Source organism: Cebus imitator, unplaced genomic scaffold (assembly GCF_001604975.1).
Source record: "Cebus imitator isolate Cc_AM_T3 unplaced genomic scaffold, Cebus_imitator-1.0 Scaffold258, whole genome shotgun sequence".
Taxonomy (NCBI): Eukaryota; Metazoa; Chordata; class Mammalia; order Primates; family Cebidae; genus Cebus; species Cebus imitator.
In genome coordinates, this window is record NW_016107573.1 from 2,754,972 (window position 1) to 2,760,645 (window position 5,674).

General features: G+C 47.1%; 1 protein-coding gene across 10 annotated transcripts in view; it reads right to left on the reverse strand.

Moving 5' to 3' along the window:
- MTMR3 (myotubularin related protein 3) overlaps positions 1 to 3,496 on the reverse strand; it is a 131,942-nt gene extending 128,446 nt beyond the window's left edge. For 6 of the 10 annotated variants that reach the window (XM_017499634.2, XM_017499640.2, XM_017499633.2 and 3 more), the window contains exon 1: positions 3,294 to 3,493. The gene's annotated coding sequence lies outside the window, so the exon portion shown is untranslated. Of the gene's footprint in view, positions 1 to 3,293 lie in introns of all 10 variants that reach the window. The other 4 variants (XM_017499630.2, XM_017499627.2, XM_017499636.2 and 1 more) reach the window with 3 other exon arrangements.
- Positions 3,497 to 5,674: the final 2,178 nt, after the last annotated feature.

The window sequence follows — 5,674 nt, forward strand, 5'->3', positions numbered from 1 at the left end:
ACCATGTTGACCAGGATGGTCTCGATCTCTTGACCTCGTGATCCACCCGCCTCGGCCTCCCACAGTGCTGGGATTACAGGCTTGAGCCACCGTGCCCGGCAGAAAGCAATTTCTTAAAGGAATCTCAAAAATTCCAAACAACAAGCACTGAAAGCTGGCTTTTTTTTTTAATTTTTTATCCAGAGCCCTACTTGATCAAAAACTTGCTCTTTAATCCAATGCAAAACATCAATTAGCTTTTAATAATTAAAACTGCTATAAACTACCATAACTGTTCTTTTTTCTGTATCTATACTATTCACTTACTAAAAAAATATCTGATGGCACAGAATATGCTGATAACTGCACTGGGTACTGGGGACATCAGGGAACAAAACAGACAAGGCCTCTGGCTCTTCTAATGGACAGCTGGGTGCAACTCTCTAAAAATACTACTCTATGATTTGACAGGATATTTACAAAGTCCTTCACCACTCTACACCACTCTAACATTTTCTTCCACCTCTTCCAAACTTATAACAACCTTCACCACACCTCCTCTAAAACATGAATACTTCCTTTGGTAACTCAGCATTCCACTTTAATAAAGAAGGTGTGAACGTGTTAACTAGAACTACAGCAGATTTTTAAACTGACTTTACCACTCCTCATGGCCTGTGGCAAATTTCAAGAACTTTTCACAATCCATAATAACCCTTCCTGGTTCACAACTCTGGTCTCAGATGACTGCTAACACACTCATCCTACCCTCCACTAGAAATCTGAGTCAGATGGTTTAGAAGCAACCATGATGTTGAGAAGCATCTTCAGTGGACCCCTTTATGAGCTTACTTGCTTCCTCTCTTTCTGTTTATTTCCTCTGGATTCTTCAATATATCTCTGGATTCGGTATATCTCCAATAATTCAGCATCGAATTTTATCAGGTGTGTTTCTTGTGCACAAATTAACTTTTGGCAACAAATCTGTTTCCCCTACATATTAAGAGATGCTCAATTTGCATCTCTTTAAGTTTCTCATGCTTCCCCTTCTTCTCCACCTCTTAAATCCTTAAAGATCTATAAACAAAAGCACCCTGAGAAGTCATAATTAATGGGACTTCTTTGGAATATCCACTAACCTAAAGCAAAAGTTCACATGCCTTGCTGACCAGAATCATTCAGGGAGCTTTGTAAGGATGTATTCCCAGGCCCTATCCTCAGAGATCTTAATTCATCAGGTCCTGCATAAGTTCGAAGAATTTAGGTAGTCCATACCATTTCTAATGATCAGCCTTAAACTAGACAACCACTGAAGAACCTGGGCTATGAGCTGAGAAACTTGGGTTCTTTTATGGCTGGCCATTAACTACAAGCAGGGCTGTACCACTGTGTTGGTCACTTGAAGTTCTCTGAGTCACCTGAAAATGAGGGATTAATTGGAACCAAAAGAGGTCTTTGTAGGCAGCCAATCTAAAATTCTAGAACCCTCCAAATTTAGTTTAATATCACATACTATACTGGTCTCAAAACAGCGTCATTCTGGCTGGGGGCTCACGCCTGTTATTTCAACACTTTGGAAGGCCAAGGCAGGCAAATCACTTGAGGTCAGGAATTCCAGCAAGGCCAACATGGTGAAACTCTGGTCTCTACTAAAAATACAAAAATTAGCTGGCCGTGGTGTCCCACACTTGTAATCCCAGCTACTTGGGAGGCTGAGGTAGGAGGATTGCTAGAACCCAGGAGGCGGTGGTTGCAGTGATCAGAGATCGCACTACTGCACTCCAGACTGGGCAGCAGAGTGAGACTCCGTCTCAAAAAAAAAAAAAAAAAGTATCATTCTGTAAGTTCTTCTAGCCTATCCAAGTCACAGGCCCTATAAAGGGAAGACTTTCTGCATGCCATCAATGTCTCCTGTCCTACTGAACAGCCCTGAACCTTAAAGGATAAGGTCCTCACCACCTCTCCATGGACAAATCACAAACATTTGACGTTAAAAAAAAAAAAAAAAAAATCATCTCCTGTAATTCAACCCCGGCCTCTCACGGCATTATCATTCACATATGAGAAAGTTGAACCTCAACTAAGAAAGTATACGGTTTTGGAGTTTTGTTTGGTTTGGTTGTGAAAAAACAGATGTCACAGGCAGGGCGTGGTGGCTCATGCCTGTAATCCCAACACTGGGAGGCCAAGGCGGGCAGATCACGAGGTAAGGAGTTCGAGATCAGCCTGACCAATATAGTGAAACCCCGTCTCTACTACAAATACAAAAATTAGCCGGAAGTGGTGGTGCACACCTGTAGTCCCAGCTACTCAGGAGGCTGAGGCAGAAGAATCGCTTGAACTGCACTCCAGCCTGGGAGACAGAGCAAGACTCCGTCTCAAAAAANAAAAAAAAAAAAAAAAAAAAAAAAAAAAGATGTCAGAAAACAAAGTGGATATCAAGATACTACAACGGTAAGAATTTAGGCCTGGGTCTGGAAAGGGCATTTGAATTTGAATATCAATACCTAACAGTAATCCATGTGCAAAACTCACAAGTGAGATTATCAAACTCTAGGGGAGTCTATTAATGTGACCATAAAATCTACCCCTTAATTTTGACGTAAGTTTTCCAGTCCAAAATACTACCAACAATATAATCTTATGGGTCCGGAAATGCCATACAACAAGCAAAATTTCTCCCGGAGAAATAACACTGTAAACAATTGCGGAGCAGTTTGACCAGTGTTCCCTGAGCTACGCAAACTGCCCCCAACCATCCTTCCCACCTAAGTACTACCAGGTCAGGAGGATGTCCTGCTGCACGATCAGGAGGTCACTCCTCCTTTCCACAAGGCCCAGGCCCGCACCGTGCGCCCCGGGGCTCCCATGACCCCCGACCTCCAGTCTCTGGCAACGACGGATCCCCACAGACTCGGTAGGGGGCGAAGGGCGCACACCCACCTCCCGGGAGTCCGTGGGAATAACCCCGGGCGCTCCGAGGGTACGTCCCACACTCGGAGCCACACGGGCCCATCTCCGACAGGTCCGGGAAGGCAGCCCTAGCCCGGGACCCCGCCTCCCCCGCACCTAGGGTCCGGGCCAAGCTCGGCCGCTGAGCTCCCATTTCCACTCCCACTCCCAGCGCCACCCCCTGGCAGCGGCGATGTCCCGGGACGCCCCTCCCCGAGCCCCGCACGCAGTCCCCAGCCCTTCCAGGCCACTGCCTCCTCAGAGGGTGATAGCCGCCTGGCCCGGGCTGAGGCCGAGGCCGGCCCCTCCTCCAGCTCCTCTTCACCTCCCGAGGAGACAGGGGACGGGGGTGGGCTTCTTACCGGGCAGCAGGACATGGCGAGGTCCGCCACGGCACGGCCTCCTCCTCCGCCACCCCACCAGGCTCCCTGCCAGGGCCGGCGCGGAGCAGCGACTTAGCCGCTAGGGCGTCTCGTCTCGCAGCTACTCCGCAGCCGCCGCCGCCGCCTTCTCACAACCACAACAACATGGCGGCAGCGGCCACACAGAGCGCGCTCCCGATGCCGAGCCGGGCGACGAGCGGGGACGTGCGCGCACGCTAGGGCGCTGAGCCGCGTGTCCGGGAAAGGAGGCGGGTCTCCCCTGTTGGACGGGGGCGGGGACTGGACAGGTGGTCACGCCCCAGGAGATGGGCGGGGCTGCAGTCCAGACTAATGCCCGCGGCTAGGGAGAGGCTCGTAAAAAAGCCCAGCGGAGAAAGATGGGCTAGACAGATGGGAAATGGGCGGAGGAAAAGACATGACAAAAAAAATTTGGAAGAAAACCAAAGGTGGTCCTACAGGTTTATTTAGGAGGCATCTTTTCCAAGCTCTGTAACCCTGGGCAAGACATGACTCACTCTACTTACCCGAAAAATAGAAAAATAGTGGCATCTTTCGCCTGCAACTGTGATCACGATAAAACCAGTTTAATACAATGCAAGTAAATTAGTGTTTTAGAAGTTGTATTCAGAATACAATTTTTCTTTTCTTTCTTTCTTTTTTTTTTTTTTTTTTTTTAAGACAGAGTCTGGCTCTGTCACCCAGGCTGGAGTGCAGTGGCACCTGGCTCACTGCAAACCCCTTCTCCTGGGCTCAAGCGATCCTCCCACCTCAGCCTCCTGAGTAGCAGGGACTACAGGCACACAACATCATGCCCGGGTAATTTTTGTATTTTTTGTAGAGATGAAGTTTCTGCCATTTTGTCCAGGCTGGTCTGGAACTCCTGGGCTCGAGCAATTCCCCACGTCGGCCTCCCAAAGCTCTGGGATTACAGGCATGAGCCACCGTGCTCGGTCCAGAATACAATTTCAAACGAATTCAACTTCAGCTCCTAATCAAAAGCTCAGCGGGAAGAAGTGACTTTTCAAACAAAATAAAAAACAACCCAAAAAAAAAAAAAAATTGTAACCTACCCACACTAGCCTGCAGAATTCCACAAACCAGGACTGCATTACCTTAGGCCCTAACAGATGCACCTCCTCTGAGTTGCATTTTAACATTCTAGCCTTGACTTTTCTGGAAACTGGAAGAACTAGTCAAATGAAATCTATTCCTGCATTTGTTATAAAATTTTTTCCATTCCAGTTTCTGAAATTTATTTTCAACGTTTATTGTCTTTTTACTCCACTAGAATGTTAAAGCTACTTGAAGATAAGGATCTTGTTTGTCTTGTTCGCCACTATTTCCCCAGCACCTAGAACTGTACAGGTAAGTAGTAGGCGGTCCAATTTCTTGATTAACAGCTGGCTGGGCACAGTGGCTCACAGCCGTAATCCCAGCATTTTGGAAGGCCTAGGCAGGTGGATCAGCTGAGGTCAGGTGTTAGAGACCAGCCTGGCCAACATGGTGAAACCCCGTCCCTACTAAATATACAAAAATTAGTGGGGTGTGGTGTCAGGAGGCTGTAATTCCAGCTACTCAGGAGGCTGAGGCAGGAGAATTGCTTGAACCCAGGAGGCAGAGGTTGCAGTGAGCTGAGATCGGACCACAGCACTCCAGCTTGGGCAACAGAGCAAGACTCCGTCTCAAAAAAAAAAAAAAAAAAAACTAACAGCTAACATTTATTTATACAACTCATCTAGTTGAATCTTCACAACTTTAATATGTAGACACCGTTATCTCCATGTTACAGATGAAGAAACTGAAGCACAGAATAAATTGCACATATTAAAACAAAATTCAAACCCAAACCAGCAGACAAAAAAAAAAAAAAAAAACGCTGTTCTCACCCACCAGGCTGTACTGCCCAGTGCATGACACAGTAGCCTGAAATAAAATCTCAAGTAAGAAATTACTTTAGGCCGGGCACAGTGGCTCATGCCTGAAATCCCAGCACTATAGGAGGCCAAGGTGGGCAGATTGCTGGAGCTCAGGAGTTCGAGACTAGCCTAGGCAACATGGCGAAATCCCGTCTCCACAAAAAATACCAAAAAACTGGCCAGGCGTAGTGGTGCACACCTGTAGTCCCAGCTATTTGGGAGGCTGAGGGAGAGGATGGCTTGAGCTTGGGAGGCAGAGGTTGCAGTGAGCCCTGATTGTGCCACTGCATCTCCAACCTGGGTGTTAGAGCGAGAAAAAAGAAAGAATGAAAGAAATTACTTTAGAGCTCAAAGCTTGGAAAGCCCTTGCTTTACTATGAGAAAAAATGGTGCACTTCCTACTTTCTAACAACTGTTATGCAGCTGATTGTGTCTCTCTTTTCA